The sequence below is a fragment of the Elephantulus edwardii genome, unplaced genomic scaffold (assembly GCF_000299155.1).
Source record: "Elephantulus edwardii isolate Elephantulus edwardi_28Jun2011 unplaced genomic scaffold, EleEdw1.0 scaffold00021, whole genome shotgun sequence".
NCBI classification, from domain to species: Eukaryota; Metazoa; Chordata; class Mammalia; order Macroscelidea; family Macroscelididae; genus Elephantulus; species Elephantulus edwardii.
Window position 1 is genome coordinate 12,408,087 of NW_006399771.1, and position 13,456 is coordinate 12,421,542.

Sequence of the window (13,456 nt, forward strand, 5' to 3'; positions counted from 1 at the left end):
TATACCACAGCTTCTCTATCCATTTGTTTGTTGATGGGCACTTAGGTTGTTTCCAACTCCTTGCTACTGTGATCAAAGCTGTGATAAATATGGGTGTGTGATTTCTGAACATGGCGCCGAAAGCGAAGAAGGAAGCCCCTGCCCCTCCCAAAACTGAAGCCAAAGCAAAGGCATTAAAGGCCAAGAAGGAAGTCCTGAAGGACATCCACAGATCTCAGACTCTGAAGGCATCCCAGATACCCCCCCCAAGAGCGCCCCCAGGAGAAACTAGCTTGACCACACTGCCATCATCAAATTTCCCCTGACCACTGAGTCAGCTATGAAGAAAATAGAGGATAACACCATACTTCTGTTCATTGTGGATGTCAAGGCCAACAAGCACCAAATTAAACAAGCTGTAAAGAAGCTCCATGACACTGATGTGACCAAGGTCAACACTTTGATTAGGCCTGATGGAGAGAAGAAGGCCTATGTTCGACTTGCTCCTGACTATGATGCTAAGGATGTTGCCAACAAAATTGTCATGTGAATCCAGCGAGCTAATTCTAAATATAATTTTTTCACACACACACACACACACACACACACACACACACACACACACACACACACACACTGTGGGTGTGCATATATCTGCTTGGATGCTGGTTATGGTCTCTTTAGGGTATATCCCTAGTAGTAGAATTGTTCTTATTCACTGCTGGTGAGAATGTTAAATGGAACAGCCACTATAGAAGGTGGTCTGGCACTTTCTTAAAAAGTTGGAAATAGAAATATCATTTGAAAAAAAAAAAGAAATATCATTTGACCCATTAATTCCACTACTGTGCATATACGCAGAAAGAAACTAGAGTCAGGATTCATACAGATATATGCACACCAACATTTATTGATGAGTTATTCATAATATTGAAGAGGTGGAAGCAACCCAAGTACCCATCAACAAATGAACGGATAGGAAAAATATGGTACTCTCACAAAATGGAATATTACACAGCATTGAAAAACAATGAACTTGCAAAATGTTACACAACATGGAAGATCCTTGAGGACATATTGCTAAATGAAATACCTCAGTCATAAAAGGACAAAAATATTGTGTAACACCACTGTTATAAAATCGGACAGACATGGGGGAGTTGGGGAGAGAATAGGAAAAGAGTGAATGGATAATAAATACTGCATTAGACCAGATGAAGGAAAGAACTGTCCAAAAGAAACATATCATTAGGCATTATATGTATGAAAACAATCTGGATCAAGGGGTACATTGTGCAGAAGGCTAGGAGAACGGAAAAGGGAGGGAGAAGAAAATGCGCAATAACAGAAAAAAAATTAAACATTTTTGATACTTAAAAAAATAGACATACACATAAATTCTTCTGTTTGAATACTGTCCAAAGCTATATTATTACAACTTTTTTACCCATACTATGTGCTTTTTTACACGCTTATTTCATACTTTTTTCCCAATTTTCCTTTGTTAATTGGTTAAAATATATATAAATTAAATAAAAATTAAGGAAGTTATATCGATAAATAAATGGTCCCTGGTGATAAACAGCTCTTAATGAAAGGACAGCCATTTGAGCCTACCAGTTGCTACACAGGAGAAGGTTCTAACTGTCTGCTTCCTGGTTGGTTAAAGCCATGAAAACCCTCTTGAAAGTTCTCCTTTGTCCTAAAGGTTTGCTGTGAGTGGGAATAAACTTACCGCAACAAATTTCCTTAAATTTTATTTATGGGTTAGAGTGAAATGATTATGTTCAAAGCTGGCCCTAGACTAAGTTTTACAAATAGATAACTTTAGAATAGTACAGAGTGCCTTTCTCAATGCTTCCTTTAAATTTCAGTATGTTTTCTTTGGGTGAAGAGAGGAAGCCACATGTGTATGGTTATTGTTGCTGTTATGTGCTGTAGAGTCGCGACTCACAGCGATCCTATGTACAACAGCCCTAAACCCTGCTCTGTCCTGTTCCAATCGCACTGTCTCTGACAGTCCCATCCCGATTATCCCAGTCACTGAATCAATCCACCTCATAGAGGGCCTTCCCCTCCTGCGCCGTCCCTCCACCCTCCCAAGCATGATGTCCTTCTCCAAGGACCTGTCTCTCCTCACAACATGTCCAAAGTATGTTAAACAGAGCCTTAGAATCCTTGCCTCCAAGGAGCCACCCAGTTTAACCCTTTTCAGGAAGAATCTGTTTGTTTTCCTAGCAGTCCATGGTATTTTCAATACTCTTCTCCAGCACCACAGCTCAAAGGCATCAATTCTCCTTCTATCCTCCTTGGTCATTGTCCAACTCTCTGATGCATTAACAAGTGATTGCGAATACCATGGCCTGTATAAGATGCACCTTAATCTCCAGAGAGACACCACTGCTCTTCAGTACTTTGGAGAGGTCCCTAACAGCAGACTTTCCCATGGCAATGTGCCTTTTAATTTCCTGGCTACTGGTGCCAAGAGTGTTGACTGTGGAACCAAGCAAACTAAAGCTGTGTACAATCTCAATCTCTTCACCATCCATCCTGATGCTGCCAATTGGTACAGTAGTGACAATCTTTGTCTTCTTGACACTGAGCCTCAATGCATATTGTAGGCTGCAGTCCTTGACACTCTGCAGCAGGCGCTTCAGGTCCTCCTCAGTTTCAGCAAGCAGGGTTGTGTCATCCACATAACGCAGATTGTTGATAAATCATCCACCAATCTTGACCCCACATTTCTCCCCATAGAGCCCAGCCTCCCGGATAATCTGTTCTGCATATAAGTTGAAAAGGTATGGAGATAAGATGCATCCCTGGTGTATGCCCTTCCCAACTTTGAACCATGCAGTGTTCCCTTGCTCTGTTCTAACAACGGCCTCCTGGTCCAAGTGTGCATATAAATAAAAGCATAAAATTGTGAGAGATAATTCTGTATGCCTGCAGTCCCCTCTCTGTTTAAAAATCTCATTTTGATTGACTTCAACTTAACAGGTTCAGTCATAAGCAGACTCAGTTATCCTAGTAATCACATTCTTTTCTGATAATCTCTTTTTCTAGAAATAGTAGAGCATGTGGTAAAATGTTAACCAATGAGGCACAAAGAGAAATAAATACATTGGCTGTATATAAGGTTGCTGATGTTGTTGATTGTCGTCAACTAGAGCATGACCCATAGTAACCCTATTAACAAAAGACCTGAAGCCTTTCAATGACTTACGTTTCTCGATTTTCATAGAGTTTACAGAGGATTGTTGTTTAGAAAGTGGATGCCACTTGTGTGTATAAGTTTATGTTCCTGAAAGTGTTAAATTTGTGAACCTGAACCACCTCATTCCATCAAAGCTAAGGATGAAAATGCCACAATCAGAGAAAAGAGCCCAGATTCTTGATGACACTTTTGAGATCCTGAAACCAAATCAGAGATTGTTTCCGGACATCCCATGATATATAATTCTTTCATTGCTTAAGCCTTCATCAGTTTAGTATTGCTACTCACAATTACACAGGTTTTCTCTGTGATGGTAGGGGGTGCTATTGTCTGTTTTTTCTAGTAAATCAGGTGCCATATCTATTTCATGAAAACCTGAAAGTTATGTAAAAAAAATAATCTAGATTAAACACTAATGTGGATAAATATTATAGAAAAGAGGGTTATTAATCACCAAAGAGAACCAACTTTCTCATAAAACTCTCAAAAACTAATCGCTGTTGGGTCAGAAAGGACTAATAGTTGACCCTTCAGTGTGTCTCCAACGCTGTAATCAAATGGAAGGAGATAGTCCACCTTTTTCTCTTATAACCACTAGTAGATACTAACTGCCAGGAAGGCGCTGTCTTTTGATTATCTGTGTAACTTTCTAGAGCTCCCTGAAACTATCTGGAGAAAAAAAAATATTAAGCAAAACCTCAGTAATTTAAAGTTTCGCATCTTTAATAAGGCTCATTACTACTCTTGTACAGTTATCCTTTTTAAACATTCTACAAAATCTTCATCCTTTTGTGACAGCTGATAAAACCCAAAATAAGGAATAAAGCCGTCACTTTAGAGTCAGTCAATGAATAACCTTTCACATACAAACAAACACTGCCAGAAAGATTTGTTAGACTGATCAGACTCATTGTGGGGACATTGTTGATAGATGCCATTGAGTAGACTATGACTCATAGCAACTTTATAAACAACAGATCTGAATCCTGTCTTTTCCTGTGCCATCCTTGTCATCTTTGACACACTTGAGCTCATTGGAGCAGTCACTGTACCAATCCACCTCATTGAGAGTCTTCCTCTTTTTCACTGATCTCCATCTTTGCATACCGTACAGATGCTTACTGTGCTAATTTCACATGGCCCCAAGATCCAGTTCTATCCATATCAAGCTTAATGTCCCTTTCTAAGAAATATGCTCTCCTAGCAACATCTCCAAAGGATAAGACATGGAGTTTCTTCATCTTTGCCTCCAAGGAGCACTCTGTGGTTATGTAGTATTTATCTTTTATCAGGGAAAAAGGGAACATAATGAAAGACATGAAATTAGAACAATTAAAGTACCCTCTGTGAAACATTACATCAGAAGGGAAAAGAAATCTTTTGTGTGTTATCTCTATGGAAAAACATCAATGGCAGAATAACAAAACTATATTACATTAAAAAAATCCTAATTGTAATGTATTGAAATTTATCCATGGATATAATGAATGTTGTATAATTACTGTTAACATCTAGTATTTTTCAAATAAACATGTTATAACTAAGACAGATTTGTTTGACCCTAAGACAAATCTATCTTGGAAGAAGTACAGAAAGGATGTTCCTTAGAAGCCGGGATGATGAAGCTTTGTTTCACATATTTTGGGCATGTTGCCAGGAGAGGATAGCTCTTAAAAGAAGACACCTTAATAGGAAAAGTGGAGGATCAGAGAAAGAGAGGAAGACTCTCAATGAAATAGACTGATACTGTGATTATAATAGTAGGCTGCAGCATGTCAGAGATTCTAAGGAGGGTACATAATAGGGCAAGGTTCCAAACTTTTGTTCACAGGGTGACTATGATTCATAGTAGAATTGATGACATCTAACAAGAGCATATATTATATGCTAGACAGTGTACAAAGCTTGATGTACTAATTAATTCTGTGTGGCCCCAAGATCCACTTCCACTCATCTCAGCACCACTAGCTACAAGGATAGTGAGGAGGTTGATACCAGCGCTTATAGACAACTGGAAGGAGTTCTGAGAAGGGGAAGGAGAGTCAAGGTATTTTTTTTTCTGTTTTCATACTTCTTCAACATCACAATTCTCGAAAAAAGATGCTTCCCTATTTTTGCAACTTTAACTTTCACTGATTTGTGGTAAGCTTTTTACACTCGTGTCAAATCAAATCACTGCTGTGAAGTTGAAACCATAGCCAACCCTCCAATGGGTTTTCAGAGACTATAAATCATGAAGGAGAAGACAATTGATCTTTCTCCCATGGAACACCTGGTAAATTTGAACCATCCACCTTTGGGCTGGCAGTGCAACTCCTTACCCCTAGGCCACCAGACCCATCAGTCCTAGGAATAAAAGGCTATTCTTTGGAAAAGGACATCATCTTTGGAAATATGGAAGGTCAGAGAAGAGAGGAAGAGCCCCCAGGAAACGGACGAACATGGTTACTTCCGCAATGGGCTGCAGTGTGTCAGAGATGATGAAGAGGGCACAGGCTTCAGGTCGACTGTTGATAGGGTCATAAGGAGTTGTACTCAACTTAATGGCACCTAGCAACAATAATAGCAACTAAAAATATAACAACAAAAATGAGGATGTCAAACTAAAAGTGAAATGATGAATTTGAAGGATAGGACAACAGTAGCCAGTAAAAGTGAATTAGAAATGGTAGTAATATGTGACTTATGCTTTTCTTTCAGCTGCTGTGCCTTATTCAGTCTCAGCATTGTAACATACATCTCACTGTCAAAAAGACTCTGCTAGAGAGAAAACCATTTAATCTCTGCTAATTTTTCCTTATCATCTGGCATTGTATTATACTGAAAAATCAAGACCCCACACAATATATTTTGCTATTTTATTATTTAAGGTGTTCCTCAGCATCTGAGGTGCAAGTTACAACTGCGTAAGTAGAGACATCTATACCAAAGCAGCTGGGATCATAGCTCATTTTGGCACTACTGCCTGATGCAGGATAAAGGAAAGAGCGATATGCCAGGTGGAAATAAGTCACACAGAGGGCTGATTACATCAAATTGCTTCCAATATAATCAACTGGGACACATTTACCAAATTGGCATTTCAAGTCATTATATGGGTGTTGAATTAATCACCTATTTATATGGCATAATATTATGTGAACAGTGTGTATTCATAGTAGCAGCTTTATAAAAGTGTTAATTACAATGGATGAAGGGAGGGAAATTGAACAAATGAAAACTCAGCTAATTTTTTTTTTTGTAACATTAGACTTATTTCTGTATTATGGTTCAGAAATATTGTCCTCATCAGCAACTATGCTAGTCATCAGTGGATGGTTTTATTAGCCTACAATCTGTACTGAGACACCAGATAATAAAATTCTAGGAAATACAGACTGCAGTCTTTACCATTAAGGATATGATTTTCTTTGTGTCTTTCTCCATTTAGAGTCAATCAAAATCAGATTACAACTCATTTTTTAAATTTCCCTACTTCTCTTTGCTTTGTGTCTGTCAGCCTTGGTTCAAAATTCAACTATGCTGTATCCTGCAAATATTCTTTTTTATTAAAAGGTTTTACTGGTTAGTTGTGATGAGGTTTTACACAGTCCCTTGATCCCACAGGGTTCACTGAAACTGTCTTGCCATTTTCACATTTCATTATATAGAGAAAATGAACATGGGAAATATAGCCGCATAGGGTATGCCATTTTCCTAACCTCTGAAACTGATGACATAACTAATGGGGGGAAAAAAAAGACATTTGAACTCCTCGTCATCGAAATGAACCTAAATGTTGAATTCTCTCACTGCCTACCTCTTCTATTTAAATTTATTTTTCATACTATTGCATAAGCATTACAACAAAACTAATTTTTAAAATAGAATTATAAGAGCTGACTGATTTTAAAGATTTCTAGACTATGACATCATGAAAATTAAAATATAAAGAATTAGTAGAGGCTTATCTTAACCACTTTGAGAGATAGTTGAATCAAAGAAACCTCTGTCAACCCTAGTATAACAAAATAGAACGAGGAGAGGGAAAATGTCAAACTTTGAAAACTGATTACCCTAGAAAGAATTGAAAATTTAAATAATCTGTTTCACTTAATAAACCACAGCTAGTTTAAAAAAATGTTAAATCTTTAATAGCACCAATTTGGTGACAAAAATTTTAGAAACTTGCAATTTAAGGATGTTAATTACCCCTTAGCAGTTCTTGCTCAATTACTAGCCAAAAGGTTGGTGAATTGAATGCTTACAGAGAAATTCTGAATACAGGAATGGTTGTTTCTGAAAGGCCATAGCTCTGAAAGTTCTGTGGATCAATTTCAGTGTGTATTCTTGGCACCAGTAGCCAGGAAAAGACAAAATGTATTGGAAAAGTCTGCTGTTAGAGACCTCTCCATAGTACTGAAGAGCAATGCTGTCAGTCTGGAGACTAAGGTGCACCTGATACAGGCCATTGTCTTTGTAATCAGTTGCTATGCATCGGAGAGCTGCGCAATAACTAGGAATTATAGAAGGAGAATGTATGCCTTTGGGCTGTGGTGCTGGAGAAAACTATTGAATATACCATGAACTGCTAAGAAAACAAATCGATTCATCCACGAGAGGGTTAAATCAGGCTGCTCCTTGGAGGCAAGGATTCTGAAGCTTCATCTGACATACTTTGGACATGTTGCAAGGAGGGACCAGTCCTTGGAGAAGGACGTGACGTCATGCTTGGGAGGGTGGAGGGACAATGCAGGAGAGGAAGACTCTTTGAGGTGGATTGATTCAGTGACTTGGGTAATGGGGGTAGCTGTGTCAGAGACAAGGAGATTGGTGCAAGATAGAGCAGGTTTTAGGGCTGTTGTACATAGGGCCGCTATGAGTCGTAGGTGACTTGACGGCACATTACAACAACACCAACACCACCACCACATGGGTTTGTGAGCCAATAAGACTGACAGTGATCCCGTGAACAATATATCTGTACCTTGTTTTATCTGGTGCTACCTTTATCATCTCTGACATACTGAACACATGGGAACACACAATAAACTGATGTAGAGTTAAAATATGAAGTATGTACACTCTAAAGAAAATTATTTGCCTAGACCGTTCAGGAAATTTAAGCATTGAGTCACCATTAATTAAAAGTATTCCACATTGTAAAATATTCTCATTGTAAGAATGAGAATTTATTGTAATCAAAAGTTTGAAATAGTTATGATTCAAATCTGCCTCCAGTTCTTTATGTGTTTAATTCACAAAATGTCATGATGATTCTATAAATTTTGTTTCTGTTTAAGTTATTAAGGGTTCTGTTCTATCCCTTACAACAGAGGATACTTACTGGCGGATGAAAACTTTTATAGAACCTAGTTAAATCTTCCACTTATTGGAAAAAGTTCTGGTATTGATAAGAAGAAGCCTGCTTTAATTCCAGCTTTACCACAAAACCATGACTTTGCCACTTTTTTATCTGTAAAGTGAGGATATTTGACTACCTCTTAAGTTATTTCCCACTATAAAATTCTTGATCATTCATGCCATAACTGAATCAGTATACATCAAGTGTCTAAAAACTATATTTTTGAAACCAACATTTTGATAGCTCCTCATGCCAAATAGCTATAGCCCAACTGAATCAGAATGAACAACAAAGCTTTCTCTGAACCCAGTATCTTTTCAATTTCACTACTCAAGTACCATTAAGGTTCTAAAGCAAACAATTTCATTCATTAGCTTCTCTTCTGAAAATTATCTCCCCCCCCTTTCTATCCTGCTGCTATAGACTTTGATTCATTTCTAACAATTCCACCTTGATTTCTCTAGTACAGACTGTTACAAGTTAATGATGAACAGAAGTTAGAAGTCAGTGAAGATATACATTATAAAACTAATACTCTCATAGCCATGCAACAGTTACAAAATGTGTCACAAAATTTAATAGGCACTGTGAGAATACTTTCTATAAAGCCTAGCAGATCACAGCGTCTGAGAGAAGTAAGCAGTTTTGAGAGGTGTGCTAAAGATGAAATCTTGATCACATTAAAACTACATTGATATGTATAAACCGTTAACCCAGCTGGTGCGTTTAATGCAGCTCAAACTGAAGCACAGGGTTTGGGAGGTGCAAATTTGCTGACGTTTTCATGCTTTCCTAATCTTATTTTGCTCTTGGAGTTCTGGAACACGCGCTTGAACTTGCTCCTTTCTTCCTTTATTTTACCAGCCAAAATAGGTGTTCACCCTACTCGAGGCAGATAGTAATGAAAAGACAAATGCTTTCAGTTTGTTCCAAACACCAAGGGATCTGCCGAACGCTGCCTTCCATGTACTCAGCTCCCTCTTCTCTTGGCTATTTCAGTCTTTTAAGTTAAGAAACTAAAAGTTTCCACCTGCAGGAAATAAAGCTAGAGTTCTTTTTGAGAGGCACAGGAACTCATAAAAATCCACTGGAAAGTAAATTTTGTTTTACTCCCCTGTCCTCATTTCCTTTAGGCCCACTTTAGTTTAATTTAGGTCCTGAGCATGAATTTATTTTCACAGAGGTATTTATAGAGAGAAGAAGAAAAGAGAGAAGTTTAAATGTAGCAGCTGTATTTTTGGATTTCTCCATTATCTTCAAGAGATCAGAAACTTAAGGAAGGACACGAATGCATTTGCTTCATAGCGACAGCTTCCTAAGTATGGCAGCCTGGTGGTGAAGTGTCACACTCTAAATCAAGTAGGCTAGGTTATTATTTTAACTCTTTTATATCTTTTTCTAGTTTATTAAATGCAGATGATTATAATATATTGTGAAAATTGATGATATACACATGTAAAGGCTTTGGCATGGTGCTTAGCCAAGGATATTTGCTCAATAATTGGCATCTTCTTTAGTCTTTAAACAGCCAAATACCAGAATAACAGTGCAAGTGGGAAGGAACACAGGAAACTGAAGAAAGGAAAGGATTATGTGCATGTTTTTAAAAGCAGTCTCTGAAAATATTTTACTTTATATAAAAACTATACTCATCTCCATAATTCATTGTGCCACTTTTTAGTGAGTGTAGATCTTTAGGGTGTGGATTTTTATTTTATTGTATGGCAAAACAATGTTTGTATTTAATGCAATGTTTACGAGTAAGGTCTCTGTACTTACTATTTTTTCCTCCAGTGACTTCAATTTTTTTTTTTTTACCTTCCATTCTTCAAGTGGGACTCTGGTTTGGTTGCCTCAGTTCCTCAGAACTTTGATGCCATTGGTCTCTTCACCATCTATGACTCTGTGGGTGGTGGTCTTGCGGTTGGTTTGCATGGAGTTGCTGCGGTCCAGGGCATCATTCAGTCTGAAGTCTTCTCCATCTTCCAGCAAACGGTGGACCTCAGCCTCCTGCTTGACCTTAATGTTCAGCAGCACCTTGTACTCCTGAGTCTGTCATTGCCCCTCTGCCCAGGTCTGTGCCAGCTCTGACTCCAGGTGCAGTAGGGCCCCAATGTGCTGCTCAATCTGCATGGCATGACAAGTCTTCACCTCCAGCAGGCTGTTCTCCAAGCTGGCCTTCTGGTTTCTTACTGACTCAAAGTCAGTGTCCAAGGTCTGGAACGTTCATCTCAGCTCTGAACGTATTCTCGGCAGCTGCTACCTCAGGCGACTGAGAAGAAACCACCGTGGTGCTCTCTTCAGTCTGCTGGGACTAGTACTTATGGAGCTCTTCTCGGTTCTTCCTAACCAGCTTGTCATACAGGGCCCGTATGTCTGCCATAATCTCGCTGAGGCCCTGCAATTTGAGAGCATTCAACTCTTAGAGCTTGTAATCTGGGCTTGATGACCCTTTATTTCCTCCTCATGGTTCTTCTTCATGAAAATCAGTTCTCCTTGAGAGAATCAATCTCGGATTCCATTTGCAGCTGAGTAATATTAGTGTTATCAGTGACCTTGTGTAATCCATGGATGTTATTCTTCACAGACTGAAGCATGGCCAGATCAGTCTCATACTTGACTCTGAAATCATCAAAGGCCAGGTGGGCATTGTTCACAGAACATGCAAAGATCTGAGTCTGCCGCTCCTCTATAGTCTCATAGTAATGGCTCCAGTCCCTGTCCTTGGATCCCTTCTCCAGATATTCCTGGAATGTGCTCTTCAGTCTCCGATTTTCAGTCTCCAGACTCTTCAGCTTCTCAAGGTAGGAGGCCAGATGGTAGTTCAGGTTTTGCATTGTCTCCTTCTCACCCTGGATACCCCCCACTTCTGCCAGACCCTGGGCCATCACGCACACTTTGTCCCCAACCCAAGTCACCTTGTGAGCTGCTGGAATATAACATGGAGATCCGAGAACCCAAGCCCCCAGTGCCTGCATAGATAGATGATGGGTATGTTGCTGTCTAGACAGACCAGGTGGCTGGATGATGGTATGGAGTTCAGGGACTGGTGGTTGGAGAAGAAGGTGGTAGAGTGAGTGGTGAAGCTCACGGTGCCAGAGGAATGAGTGTACTTACTATTTTCAAGTTATGCAACCTCAGGCTATTTACTCCTCTGAATTTCTGTTTAACACCATGCTTGTAAATCAATTCATTTCAGGTTAACCCCTGCTAAGAATTTGCTTTTCTTCTCCCATGCTATTTACTGCTAATGAAAAATCAGTGGTTCTAATCCACCAGCTGCTCCCTATGGAAAGTCTCTTTGAAATCCAATTGAGTAAGTCAGAATTGACTCCACAGTGTTGAGCTAAGTTGCCCATAGCTATTCTGAATCAGAATCTACATTTTTCCAAGATCCCAAGTGGCTTTTATATATACATAAAGATGTATATATAAGGATCTATAAGATCAATAAGAATTGCCTAGGAATCTTTTAAAAATGTTGATCTTGATTCAGCAGATCAGGAGGCATGGTGGTACAGTGCCGTAAGCACTGTACTGCTCACCAAAATGTCATGGGTTCAAAACCACCGTTAGCTGCTTTCCTGTAGAAAGGTAAGCAAATGATTTCTGTAAAGATTGACAGCTTCGTAAAACCCTACAGAGCACTTCTACTCTGTTCTAGAGAGTTGCTGCTCAAAGTTAGGACTGACTCACTGGCAGGGGCTGGGGAGATTCAGTATATCTGAACGCGGAGATGGAAATTCTCAACAGGAAGTCAAATCAGAATGAACAAATATGAAGTACTGATTTATCCATCCAAGGCAATAATAGTGCCTACCTCGAAGGGTTGTTGTGAGGAATAAATGAGATAATACATAAAGTTTGTAGAAAAGTTAAATACCATGATACATTAGCTCAAAATTCTTAGGTTATAGAGTTCAGTTTTCCCTCCCCCTCCCAGTGAGTTCTGTATGTATAAATCAGTGAGAGTGATTACACTCTGTTACAGAGTTGATCATTTCTCCCAAAATTTAATAGTATTTTTTTTTACTTTTTCTCTTACCCTAAAAAAATCTATCTAAGCCTGATCTATGTGATAAGCATTAACCTATCAATTTTTTTAAAGCATTTAAACTAAAGCATTGTGGACACATATAGTATTTTCAAGATTAATTAACGCAGTGTAATGGTAATGATGTTATTGTTAGATACTGGAGAGTTTAAAAAGACAGAGCGGCGCCCCACACCCAACAAGGATTTCAGAGGCTGTAATTTGCACAAGTGAAGATCACAGTTTTTTCTTCTATTGCACTGTTGGTGATTAGAACCACTTGAGTTTGGACTGGCAACACAACTTATCACTAGGCCACCAGAGCTCCCTTTTAATTAACCAGAGATAAATCAGAAAATAAAACAACTCTAATAGATAAGAAGGAAGTGAGTTAATACAATAAATTAGGTGATTAAAACAAACAACCAACCAAACAAACAAACACAACCAAATAGGTTTGCAGAAGCATTGATCTTAGAAAGCTATCACTGGCTTTCTTTTTTTAAAAAAATTAAATTGTTATTTAAAAAATAATTGTTTATACTGGTTACTTAAAAAGTTCATAAACATTGTTTTTCACACCAGATCTTTCCCATTTCCTTTTTGTGCCCCTCTCTCCACCCATCAAATTTTAGGACACTATGATTAACCACCACCACCCCACCCAGTTGTCAGAACAGAGCAAGGAGACACTACCTGGTTCAAAACCAAGACAGGGGTCCATCACGGATGTATTCTGTCTCCATGCCTTTTTAATCTGTATGCAGAACAGATCATCCAAGATGCTGGGCTGTACGAAGAGGAAAGTGGCATCAGGATTGGTGGAAGAGTCATCAACAACCTGTTTTATGCAGATGACACAACCCTGCTTGCTGAAACTGAGGAG

At 38.8% G+C, this 13,456-nt stretch overlaps 1 pseudogene; it reads right to left on the reverse strand.

Annotated features, from left to right (window-relative positions):
• Positions 1-10,391: 10,391 nt before the first annotated feature.
• Positions 10,392-13,456, reverse strand: part of LOC102866409 — a 22,789-nt pseudogene continuing 19,724 nt past the window's right edge.